At 35.0% G+C, this 14,234-nt stretch overlaps 1 pseudogene; it reads left to right on the top strand.

Moving 5' to 3' along the window:
* The window catches only part of LOC132593804 (uncharacterized), a 102,973-nt pseudogene that overhangs the window by 22,847 nt on the left and 65,892 nt on the right, over positions 1-14,234 (top strand).

The following is a 14,234-nucleotide window of genomic DNA, read 5'->3' on the forward strand; positions in this document are numbered from 1 at the left end:
GATAGGGATTATATGCTGAATCTGTATATCACTTTGGTAGTATTGATATCTTTTCAATATTAAGCCTTCCAATCCATGAACATGATATGTTTACATTTATTTACTTTCTTTCGGTGATATTTTGCAGTTTTTCTTGTGTAAGTCTTGCACCTCCTTGGTTAAGTTTATTCCTAAGAATTTTATACTTTTTGATGCTATTGTAAATAGAATTGTTGTCTTAATTTCTTTTTCATATTGATCATTACTAGTTATAGAAATGCAACAGATTTTTATGTGTTGTGTTTTGTGAGTATTGTGTAACTTTGCTGAATTCATTTTTTAACTCTAATAGTTTTTTTTTTTGTGTGTGGAATCTTTAGGATTTTCTATATATCAGATCATATAGTCTGTGAATAGAGATCATTTTATTTATTCCTTTCCAATTTGGATGTTTTAAAATTTCTTTCTCTTGCCTAATTGCTATACCTACAACTTCTAGTACAATGTTGACCAGAAGTCATGAAAACTGGCATTCTTATCTTGTTCCTGATTTAGGAGGAAACTTTCAGTCTTTTATCATTAAGTATGATATTACTTGCTGGTTTTTCATAGATGCTCTTTACTATGTTCAGGAAGTTCCCTTCTATTTCTAGTTTGTTGAGTGTTTTTATCATGAAAATGTGTTGGATTTTGTCAAATGCTTTTTTTTGCATCAGTTGAGGTGAGTTTTTTTTTTTTCCTCTTCATTCTATTTATGTGGTGTATTACATTGATATTTGTATGTTGACCCACTCTCCATTCCTGGGATAAATCAGGATGGTTTGGTCAGGATGTATAATCCCATTGGTCAGAGTGTATAATCATTTTATTATGCTTCTGGATTCAGTTTGCTAGTATTTGTTGAAGATTTTTGCCTCTATATATTTTTCTTTTTTTTTTATATTAGTGCATTTTATTTTTTATTTTTTTTTAACTTTTTTTTTTAACATCTTTATTGGAGTATAATTGCTTTACAATGGTGTGTTAGTTTCTGCTTTATAACAAAGTGAATCAGTTATACATATACATATGTTCCCATATCCCCTCCCTCTTGCGTCTCCCTCCCACCCTCCCTATCCCACCCCTCTAGGTGGTCACAAAGCACCGAGCTGATCTCCCTATGCTATGCGGCTGCTTCCCACTAGCTATCTACCTTACGTTTGATAGTGTATATATGTCCATGCCTCTCTCTCACTTTGTCACAGCTCACCCTTCCCCCTCTCCATATCCTCAAGTCCGTTCTCTAGTAGGTCTGTGTCTTTATTCCTGTCTTACCCCTAGGTTCTTCATGACATTTTTTTTTTCTTAAATTCCATATATATGTGTTAGCATGCAGTATTTGTCTTTCTCTTTCTGACTTGCTTCACTCTGTATGACAAACTCTAGGTCTATCCACCTCATTACAAATAGCTCAATTTCGTTTCTTTTTATGGCTGAGTAATATTCCATTGTATATATGTGCCACATCTTCTTTATCCATTCATCCGATGATGGGCACTTAGATTGTTTCCATCTCCGGGCTATTGTAAATAGAGCTGCAATGAACATTGTGATACATTACTCTTTTTGAATGATGGTTTTCTCAGGGTATATGCCCAGTAGTGGGATTGCTGGGTCGTATGGTAGTTCTATTTTTAGTTTTTTAAGGAATCTCCATACTGTTCTCCATAGTGGCTGTATCAACTTACATTCCCACCAACAGTGTAAGAGGGTTCCCTTTTCTCCACACCCTCTCCAGCATTTATTGTTTGTAGATCATTTGATGGTGGCCATTCTGACTGGTGTGAGATGATATCGCATTGTAGTTTTGATTTGCATTTCTCTAATGATTAATGATGTTGAGCATTCTTTCATGTGTTTGTTGGCAATCTGTATATCTTCTTTGGAGAAATATCTATTTAGGTCTTCTGCCCTTTTTTTGGATTGGGTTGTTTGTTTTTTTCATATTGAGATACATGAGCTGCTTGTAAATTTTGGAGATTAATCCTTTGTCAGTTGCTTCATTTGCAATATTTTCTCCCATTCTGAAGGTTGTCTTTTCCTCTTGTTTATGGTTTCCTTTGCTGTGCAAAAGCTTTTAAGTTTCATTATTGCCTCTATATTTACAAGTGGTTTTGTCTCTAGTTTTCTTGTCATGTCTTTGTCTGGCTTTGGTATCAGGGTAACGCTGACCTTGTAGAATGCGTTAAGAAGTGTTCCCATCTCCTCTATTTTTTGGAAGATTTTGAGACGAGTTGGTATTAATTCTTCTTTAAGTATTTGGTAGAATTCACCAGTGAAGCCAACTGTCGTACATTTTTCTTTGTTGGGAAGTTTTTGATTACTGCTTCAGTAACTTGTTACAGGCGTCTTCAGACTTTGTTTTTCTTTTGTTTTGTTCGAGTACATTTTGATAGTTTGTGTGATTCTAAAGGTTTGTCCATTTCATGTAGTTTATCTAATTTGCTGGCATAAATTGTCCATGATGTTCCTTTATAATCCTTTTTATTTCTGTAAGTTTAGTAGTAATGTCCCTATTTTCATTTATAATTTTAGTAATTTGAGTTTTCTTTTTTTTTTCTTAGGCTAGCTAAATGTTTGTAAGTTTTTCTTTTCAAAGAATCAGCTTTTGGTTTTGTTGATTCTACTGTTTCGCTGTTCTCTATTTTATCTCCATTCTAATTTATTATTTCCTTTCTTCTGCTAGCTTTGCATTTAGTTTACTCCTCTTTCTTTCTAGTTCCTTAAGTTGTAAAGTTATAGGTTATTTATTTGAGAACCTCCGTTTTCTTCCTCCTCTTCCTCCTCTTCCCACTTTCCTCCTACCCGCACCCTCTTCGTCCTTCATTCTCTCCCTCCCTTCTCCTCCCCCTCCTCCTTCTTCCTCTCCTTAGAGTCTCTGGATTTATTGGATCAAAATCTCCAAAGAAGTTTTCTCTCACAGCAAGCTTGCCAGTCTAGTTGATGGACATTCACCTGAAATGGTTTCCTCCTTTTAAGTACGTTCATATTTTATGGTTTACAGCTAAAATTTCCCTGTGACCTCTGCTTTCAGCAATATCCACTATGTTTTTGTGTGTTTTTTCATTCATCTCAAGGTATTTTTAAATTTCCCTTGCAATTTCTTTGACTCATTTGTTGCTTAAGAGTATGTAGGTTAATTTATATGTATTTGTGGATTTTCCAGTTGTCTTTCTTGTATTTATTTCTAGTTTCATTTCATTGTAGTTAGAAAAGATACTCTGTATGATTTCAGTCTTACTCAATTTTCAAAACCTCTTTTTTGACATAACATATAGTCTATCCTGGAGAATGTTCTATGTGCACTTGAGAAAACTATGTATTCTTGCTGTTGTTGAGTGGAGCTTTCTATAAATGTCTGTTAGATCTAGTTGGTGTATAATGTTTTTCAAGTCCTCTATTTCCTTATTGATCTTCTGTTTAGTTGTTCTTTCCATTATTCAAAGTGGGGTGTTAAAGTCTTCAACAATTATTGTAGACTATTTCTCCATTCAGTTCTGTCCATTTTTGCTTCATATATTTTGGCACTCTGTCATTAATTAGGTGTATAAATTTTTATAATTCTAAAATCTTGTTGATAGATTGATTACTTTATCAAAATATAATGTCCTAATATAAGGTTTTTAAAAAAATGGATTTTGTGGGCTTCCCTGTCCCTGCCCATGCAGGGGACACGGGTTCGTGCCCTGGTCTGGGAAGATCCCACATGCCGCGGAGCGGCTGGGCCCGTGAGCCATGGGCGCTGAGCCTGCGCGTCCGGAGCCTGTGCTCCGCAACGGGAGAGGCCACAACAGTGAGAGGCCCCCGTAGCCCCCCCCCCCCAAAAATGGATTTTGTGAAATTACATTGAAAGAAGTTCTCTTGGTTCCTTTATAGATCACAGTTGGAGACATTGGAACACTCTTTAAGATTCGTATTGTTCACACGAACTCCAGAATCTCCCCTTCCTGGCACTGTAAAGAGGTAATACATACCAATACTTCCATCCTTTGCAAGATCCTCATAAATTCTGCTTGAGAATCAAACCTCAAGGGGGCATTTCATACCGATTGTGAGTGGATGGAGTCAAACCTGGACTTTTTAGTCAGTGTATTCCTCAAGGCAGCAGCATCATGTGCCCTTATTAATAATTGTAATCCCTAATTAGTTGAGGGAAGCACCTCAACCAAGCAATCCTTTTGCCTCTTTGCAAAGAAAAGAAAATACTTGGGAATCTGGATAAACTCACATTGCTTCTTGATATGGTTGCAATAATGATGAAAACGTGACTAGGAGGTTGTTACCTGCTCCAGAAGGGCAGTAAAATAGCCCATTCTTGTTGGTGAAATAATTTTCTACTAGACTTGAATGCCAGCCCTCAAATTTAGTCTACTCATGCTAAGTGAGATAAAGTCCCTGAGTGCTTTTGGGAGCAAAAAGAGGCTTCAATTTTCTACATTGTTCAGAATCTAAAATTTTACTTATTACTGTGATTGCCAATGTTGCATGTCTTTAACACTGGATATCATGCAGCTTGTAATCCATTTTTGTGTATGGTATATTTCCCTCTTTTGTCATTTCAGAATAAATAATCTTTAAACAAGTTCTCAAAATGCAAAGAACACCTAGTCAAACCCCTGATATTCTTGGCAGACTTGTTCTACAGTTTTATAACACATGAGAAAATTAATTAGTTCATGGAAGATGAGTAATCCCTTAAAAACCTATTTTTTCTTTCATTAGCAGAAATATACAGTTGTCAATAATGCCATCTTCTTTACATTAAAGTCACAAGAGATCCTGAAGCAGAATGAATCAATGAAACTCACTTTATGGAAATACAGAATGTAGATGTTAGATTTCAAAATTCAAAATTACTACCTGGCTTCTATATGAAATAATTTTCTCTTTTATGCTATTGATATATAGAGCTTTTGAAGTATAGTATTCAAACTGATATGTAAGTGATCATATATGATAATAATATCTTTTACTTTTTCTCTCCTAGTAAGCTAAACTAATTTATGAAAATTAACACTCATCTCATTTGATCAGTAACCAATAAGCAATATTATATTCATTATGAAGCTGGGATGCTGAGACAGTGGTTAAGTGATCTGAAGAAATTATATAATATTGAAGAGGAAAGACAAAAAAAATCAGGCTGAAAATTCTTGGTGTCTTTCTCTCTATGGCGAGTACTCTGTCATTGCAAGGCCACGTGTTTGCCTGAGGTTTACCTCACCTGTCCTTCAGTACCAGTGAAGAGGAGATATTCTTGATCCAAAGTCTTATTCTGAGTATATAACGCCTGTATATAATCTACCCATTTGGCAAAATTAAGATGTTAAATAATGAGTTTAGAATTTTCTGTTGAATTTTTATAATACAGTTTAGAAGTTTGAAATTTAAAATTTTAAGTAAGCCAACCTGTGCCTATAAGTTGAAGGGATTTGATTTAAAACACTGAGTCTATTATAGCAATAATGATACAACATTTCCACAATCCATAAAATAATCACATTACTTTTATGAACTTAATCTTGATTCTTTAAGTTTAGTTAAGGAAGATTACAAAATAAAACATTTTGAATGGTGATTTTTTTGTATTTCTCAAATGATCTGCCTTGGACTGTAATCTAAAAACTGAATCAAATAGTGGTGGCAGCAGTGTTAACCTTGCAAACCAACGGTAATTCTGTGCGGCTCTCAGGGAGCCTTTCTAAAGTGTGATTGCTCCAGAATCACACTTGATGTGAATTTATGAATGTAAATTTCTGGGCCTTACCAAGACCCACAGAGATAGTAAGTTTAAGGATTGAAAATCTGCCTTTATAACAACATGATTTTCTAAACACATCAAAGTTGAAAATCTCCGATGTAAGGCATTTTAAAGACAGTAAGATTAATTTAACAGATAAAACAATACCTCACAGAAGTTTGTAAAAGAATGATAGTACCCTTCTCATGAAAGGCTAGATTTTAGAATCAGAAAACATATTTCTACTTTTCGATGATTTTTGGCATTCATCTGAACCTATCAGAATGTATTAACATCTTTGTTTAAGTCCAGGATGAATGGATTAGATATAATATGGTATAATAGGAACCCAAATAAATAATTATAGCTTGAATTTCATTAATTGCTAAGGACCCAAGGAGGGAACTATATTAATTTGAATCTGTAGTGCATGGAATCTAAGCTCATGCTAGTATTCTAGAAAATCACTTTAAAGTAAAAAGAAATTCATTACTAAGAGGTTGGAACAGGGAAGGAATAGATTTTTAAAAATCGTAAATATCTCTTTCTAGATAGGAAAATATTGATGACAGAAAATTTGGGAGGAAATTGACATGTCTAGCATTTCAATATGGAGAAATTAGAAATAGAAAAATTTCAAAGTAGAGAAAAGAAATGCCATTGTACTTGAGATGGCAATAAAAGAAGAAATTAACACTTTTCTTGTCAAGTATTCAACGACTTCTACTAAAAAAAAGGGAAAAGGCTTTCTTAAGTGTCAGGCTTGGATAAAAATTTTTATTTGACTCTTTGATAAAGTATTCTTACATTTTTTATAAGTAATATTGTTGCTGTTGTAAACACAATTGTGGGACATGAATGCTGGAAGACAGTTTTATATACCTGTTCAACGATGGTTGGCACGCGATCAAGAGGACAGGGAAGTCTGTTGAGAATTTCCTGTTTTAAACAAAGGGCAGTTGTCCATCCTTCCAGGTAGGGAAGGTCCACTCCAGGCAGCACAAGTAAAACTTGTTTGCCTAAATGCTGAAGGACAGAGAAGTTCAATACGTGTTGAGTAAATGAATAATTGAATGAATGAGTGATTAAGGAACTGCTTATTCCTCGCCAATTGCCTCTGCTGGTGTGACAGCTGCATCTAAATATTTTTTAGTTGTTTCATGTACTGGCATTCAGGAATATGTTCTTGTCAACAGTTAAACCTGTAGGAATGTCAGCTGAAATGCCTCCTAATCAAAAAAAGAAAATTAATTCTTAGAAGATCATGAGAAAATTGAATGTCCAATGAAGTTATTCCTGGGTTAAAAAATGCAAAATCAGTGTATGCTTTCCTTATCAGGCTCAGCCTCATTTTTGAAAATTTATCTATTTGATTAGGAAATGAAAACAGAACTGCCCAATGACTTTCTAAGCTTTGGGCCAAAAGCAGAGGTGTGTTTAAGACTCGTGTAAATGTGGCTGAGAAATAGGCTGTGCTCCGTGTCAGTCACTGCTCATGGCCACAAGAATTCAGGGTGACTCTGTCCAGAAGAGCTGTTTGCTCTTGTGTCTGCTGGCTTCTACTTTGGAAGAGAATAGGAAAAGGATATATGAGAATTATTATATGGGCAATTGATAAAAACAGATTTTTCTCCAGTTCACAACATTTTCCATTAAAAATGTGATATCTTAGTTTTCTAGAGAAATAAATGATAAATACTATATAAAGATTAAGAAAAGCTCCATAATGTCATAGAATCTAATATTAGGTTTAGAATCTAATATATAATAACTTGTATAACTTAATAGGGACCATGAGCTGCTACATTTGCAGAGACTGATGATTCCTTTGTGGTTTTTAAATAAGGTGTAATAAACTCTTTGTTAAGTTTCTGAAGTTAAATTTTTAACTTTTGAAAAGATATGAATAGTTCCATTTGCTGAAAAGTGAAGGCTTGTGTGAGCACTGTATCACTCATAAGCATTTCCCTCAACATTTATGAGTATTTTTCTCAACACTTCCTCGTCAGCCCACCCATTCACCTGGTAGGAGGAGTTCGCCAGGTGCCCTGTTCTACCTACTGTTAGTAATGATGCAGAGATCACTTTTGCTTCTTCATCTCTCATTTTTAAAAGAAAAAAAATTATTTTATATTGGGATATAGTTGATTAACAATGTTGTGTTGGTTTCAGGTATACAGCAAAGTGATTCAGTTATACATTTACATGTATCTATTCTTTTTCAAATTCTTTTCCCATTTAGGTTATTACAGAATATTGAGCAGAGTTCCTTGTTCTATACAATATGTCCTGTGTGTGTATATATACATATATATATATATATATTTAATTGTGGTAACAAATACATAACATAAAATTTACTGTCAAACATTTTGAAGTGTACCTTTCATTTAAATATATTCACATTGTTGTGCAGCAGATCTCACAAAGCTGAAATTCTGTTTCTTCTTGTGTGAGCTTTGACACAGTGTGTCTTACAAGGGGTTGGTCCACTTCATCTAGGTTATCAAATTTGTGGACATAGAGTCTTTCATGGTATTCTTTTATTATCATTTAAATTTTCCACGGGATCTGTAGTGGTTCTCCCTGTTTCATTTCTTTTTCTTTCTTTTTCTTTTTTTTGCGGTATGCGGGCCTCTCCCTGTTGTGGCCTCTCCCGTTGCAGAGCACAGGCTCCGGACGCGCAGGCTCAGCAGCCATGGCTCACGGGCCCAGCCGCTCTGCGGCATGTGGGATCTTCCCGGACCAGGGCACGAACCCATGTCCCCTGCATTGGCAGGCGGACTCTCAACCACTGCGCCACCAGGGAAGCCCAGTCAACTGTATTTTTAAGTGCACAGTTCAGTAGTACTAAGGATATTTATCTTGCTGTGCAACAGATCTCCAGAAATTTTTCACCTTGCAAAACTGAAACTCTATACTCATCGAATGACAGCTCCTCGTTCCCCTTTCCCCCATCCTTAGTAACAACGATTCTACTTTCTGTCTCTCTGAATTTGAATATATAATCGGAATCATACAATGATTGTCTTTTTGTGAACTAGCTTATTTCACTGAGCATAATGTCCTCAAGGTTCATTCATGTTGTAGAATCTAACAAGATTTCCTTCCTTTATAAGTCTGAATAATATTCCATTGTATGTATACACAACCTTTTCTTTATTCATTCATCCATTGATGGGCATTTTGGTTATTTCAAACTTTTTTGTTTTTTTACTTTTTAACTTTTTTGGCCACACCACGTCTTGCACCATCTTACTACCCTGCCCAGGGATCGAACCCGGACCCCCAGCAGTGGAAGCGCAGAGTCCTAACCACTGGACCGCCAGGGAAGTCCCTCAAACTTTGGACTATTGTGAATAATGCAGTGGGTGTCCTCTGCATACCATTGAATTGGTATCCCCAGTTCAATTCTTTTGGGTATACACTTAGCAGCAGGAATGCTGGATGATATGGAAGTTCTATTTTTAATTTTCTTAAGGAAACAGTATACCGTTTTCAATAGCGATTGCACTATTTTACAGTCCCACTAACAATGCACAAGGGTTCAAGTTTCTTTACATCCTTGGCAACACTTGTTATTTTCTGTTTTTTGACAGTAACTATCCTAATGGGTGTGAGGTGATATCTCACTGTAGTTTTGATTTGCATTTCTCTAATGTTAAATTAGGTTGACATCGTTTCATATGCTTGTTGGTCATTTGTATATCATCTTTGTAGAAATGTTTATTCAAGTCTTTTGCTATTTTAAAATCAAGTTATTTATTTGTTGTTGAGCTGAAGGAGTTCTTTGTATATTCTGGATATTAATCTCTTGTCACATATATGATTTGCAAATATTTTCTCCAACTCATATAGCTTTGTGTTGCTATTTATTATCTTTTTATTTTTTTTCAACTTGAAGGACTCCCTGTGGCATTTCTTGTAAGGCAGTCTACTGGAAATGAACTCCCTCAGCTTTTGTTTTACCTGGGAAAGTCTTAATTTCACCTTCATTTTTGAAGGACAGTTTCATCTGATATAGAATTCTTAGTTGGCAGGTTTTTCTTCCAGCAGTTTGAATATATTATCCCATTGCCTTCTAGCCTGCATGATTTCTGCTCAAGAATCCACTCATAAACTTCTAGAAGCTCACTGGCACATGATGAGCCACTTTTCTCTTGCTGCTTTCAAGATTCTCTCTTTGTCTTTGACTTTTGACAATTTGATTATAATGTGTCTTGGTTTGGGTCTCCTTAGGTTTATCTTAGTTCAGGTTCATTGATCCTGAATTTGTATGTCCATAAAAGCTCTTTGCCCCTTTCTCTCTCTCTTCTTCTGTGACTCCTACAATGCATATACTATTCCGTTTGAGGGTATTCCAAAAGCCCCTTAGGTTCTCTTCACTTTTCTTCATTTTGTTTCTTTTTCCTCCCATTTTGATGGAGTCCCCTCTTCATTATGCATTGGACTGGGTGCTGCAGCTTCTTATCTGGTGTTCAGAATTTTCACAGGAGTATTCTAGTCCATACACTGTGTTTAAAATGGTGTCTCCATGAGGAATGAGGGCTTGGTTCTCCTTAGTCCACCATCTCGCTGAAGTCACTCCCAATTGTCTGATTTTTACACCTACTTTTATGTTGTTAAGTGAGGATTACTATATACAGTTGACCCTGAGCAACATAGGAGGTTAGGGGCACTGACCCCCATGCAGTTGAAAATCTGCATATAACTTTACAGTTGACCCTCCACGTCCATGGTTCCACGTCCATGGTTCCGCATCCGAGGATCCAACCAACTGTGCTGATTGTGTAGTGCTGTAGTGCATATTTATTGAAAAAAATTCATGTATAAGTGGACCCGTGAAGTTTAAACCTGTGTTGTTCATGGGTTGACTGTATAACAACTTTCATTGTCAAATTTGGAAACTGAATATGTTATTTTTTTTACTATTACTAATATTAATATGTAAGTAATATTTAATTTTTTAACTGAGTAAATTATAGAGGGCCCATTGTATTTTAGTTATCTTAGCTTTCTGTGATAATCCAAATAATTTTAAGTATATCAGCATGTTTTCATTATGTTTCCTCTTTTTTTCTTAGCATTCTCTACATCAATCATCATAAATATTGTAACTCATGATTTTCTTTGCTAGTATTTTCTATTATTGCATAGGATGTCCTCCTTTTCTAGCAGATCCCTTTCATGATAAAGAGATGGCAGTGTTATCCATTAACCTTTATCAGGCACTGACTGTATTCTTTGTAAATAAATGCTAATGGCTTTATCTGTTATTTCTATTTTTTATAGTCCACTTATGCAGAGGCAGAGTGATTGCAAAGGAAGGTAGTATTATTACATATCAGAGGAACTGAGCTCTAATACTGGTTCTGTGCCTCACTGTTCTTTATCTCTAGAGTGGATATGTTTTTTTCTCACTGAGTGACTTTTAAGGATAAAATATCGCTATGTGTGAAAATATTTCAAAACATATAAGACACTGAAGTGCAAAGCTTATTTTTTGTTTTTGAATTATTTTTCAACTGCTGTGCTACATCATGTATTTTCTTGCATTTTAATCTGTATCATTATCGTAGGTTTTATCAAAAGAACTCTGGCTCCTCACTTTTACCCATATTCTGAATACACAAACCATTGGAGCACAAACATGAACAGTTTTGATTGTAGCAGTGCACTGGGACATTGTTCCAGATAAATGTTATAGATTTTCAATAGTTTTTGCATCAATATTCTAAAATTACTTTAGAAACATTATTTTTGCAAATGACCCATAAACATTGCTAAAAAATTCCATTCAGGACAGATAAGAGTTTGTTGAATTCAAATGAGTGGAAACATTTAGTATACTTTATAATTATTACATTTATATTATCATTATTTGAAAACATATTTGTAGAGAGTCCTCAAATTTATGCTTTTATAATGAAAAATGGGCAAGAAGGAAGAAAACTTGTTATTATGTTCTATAAATTAATATTATTGTTTTAACTTTTACTTTCTTAATTTAGACAGATTTGTGTATTTACTGAATGAACCTAATCCCTTTCACACTGAATTTTTGCTGTATCTTAATTTATACTCATTAGAAATCAGGCTCATAGTCTAACTATACTTTTTTGATTTGTTACAGATTGACACCTTCTCCCTAGAAGCCATGACCCTTGAGAATTTGTACAAGATTGTCGTAGGCCATGATGGGCTTGGACCAGGTAAGCATTTTCCATAGGTAGATATTCAAGGTCTGATTCTGCTCTGTTCATGTGAAGCCCTGTACAAATCTAGAAAATAATTGTGGAAAACTCGTAACGAACTGATCTCTAAGTATTGACTATCTGAAATTAAAATATTGTCCCAAATATTCTTTAAATTTTAAGTGGATGTATTGTTTTTCAAAATTGTGTAGGCTTTTTCAAGTAGATGCTCTGCCTAGGAAGCTAGAAAGCATGATGCATAAAAACGGGGAATTTGGGATTTATATGCTGTGGCACGTGGCAGTGTTCCAGAATGCTGCTGGTGGACATAGCGGCAGTGTCCTCTGACAGTGACAGTCCATTAAGTGCTAATGATGGTGCCAGCAGTGACACCTTCAGGAGGCTGTACTGGCAGCCTTGCTGTGTTTTCTGCTGCCAATTTGTTCATGCTTCTATCTCAATTTTCCCAACTGTGAATGACCAGTATTTTCATTTTCTGCTACTGTATAAGATTGCCATAAGATAAATAAAATCCTTTAACAAAAGTGCATAGGGCTTCCCTGGTGGCGCAGTGGTTAAGAGTCTGCCTGCTGATGCAGGGGACACAGGTTCGTGCCCCGGTCCGGAAAGATCTCACATGCCGCGGAGCAGCTGGGCATGTGAGCCATGGCCACTGAGTCTGTGCATCCGGAGCCTGTGCTCCACAACGGGAGAGGCCATGACAGTGAGAGAGGCCTGCGTACCACAAAAAAAAAAAAAAAAAAAAAAAAAAAAGTGCATAAAAAGCACAAAAAGCATTAAAAAAAAACCCAAAACATGAAACAAGACAATAAACTCTTTTACTTAAAAGTGTCAACATATAACTTGCAAAATGTTAAGAACAAAGTTCTCATACCAATATATAGTGGACATGTGTTTAAATAATGAGGGAATTAGCCAGTTGACAAAGCTCGTTCAAAAGACGTTACACAAAACTGAAAAATATATACTTATAATCAGTGAAAACAAAAAGAATGATAAATAAGATTGATAAATTAAAGATATGGCTAATGTCCTAAGATAATAAAAACATAACTTTGAGGTTATTTTCTCTCTTGGGCAAAATTCATTTATATTTTGACCAGACCCAAGTCTTCTGCATCTTATTTTTCTGTCAGTTGACAACTAATTTTAAAGAGTTTGGGCTCCGATCCACAGTAAATGCTAAGGTAATATTCCATTTCTGCAGGGAGTCAGGCAGGCTTGTAGGACAGTGAATGCTCTGGTACAACAATAAAAGGATGTGTTAATATGCCCAACTCACACTTATATGGCAACTAATTCAATTCTGTAAATATATTTGGTGGACCTGCTATGTATCAGGTGCTGTACTGAGTATTTTCTATGGTAAATATGGAAATAATTTTCTGTTGTTTATAAGCTACCCAGTCTGTGGTATTTTGTTATAGCAGCCCAAGCAGATGAAGACAATATTTTAATTTGACAGGTAAATTTCTCATTTTGCCCTACCTCAAATATCCAAATAAAATTGAACTTATGTTACTTCTGAGGATATTCACTGTTGGTGGCACAATGTGAGTATCCCATGGCGTCTGCATTGTCCAGAAGAACAGCTGTAGACCAGCAGCACTGCTACATGCATGTGCAGGTATTCAAAGGTAAACGTGTACAAAGTGAATCAAGAAGTATAATAAAGGAATAATGTATGACAACTAAGTAGGGCTCATGCCAGGAAATTGAAGGATAGTTCAGCATTAGGAAACCTATTAATAAAATACATCACCTCAGAAGGTTGAAGCAGAAAAATTATTCATAAACAGTCAAATAATACCATTATTAAAAATTCTTTGAAAATATGGAACAGAAAAAATACTTTAAAATTATTTAACTCCAGATGACCACTTAATAAACAATGAAATCCATTAAAATACAATAAGGATTTTTCTCATTATGAGATAGTCATTCTTTGGAAAGCATTTGTATATATATATATTTAAAGTTATAATTTTGGAAAGAAGAATGTGAATTTATTGCCTGCAGGTGATAGAAATGTCTATTAAAATGCAAGGAAGATCAACTGAAAAATGGATGAATGAAGAGAATTTATAAAGGGATTAGAATTTAAATCAATATACAATAACTGGAGGCTGTTTTTCTTACATTGAAAATATGAGATATAAAAGATCTTATTCAGAGTAACAGCAAAAAAATATATATAATAATTAACATCAACAATAAGAAATACATGCCCATCTGAATTATTAGACTGGCTTTGTCTGAAA

Source organism: Globicephala melas, chromosome 17 (genome assembly GCF_963455315.2).
Source record: "Globicephala melas chromosome 17, mGloMel1.2, whole genome shotgun sequence".
Taxonomy (NCBI): domain Eukaryota; kingdom Metazoa; phylum Chordata; class Mammalia; order Artiodactyla; family Delphinidae; genus Globicephala; species Globicephala melas.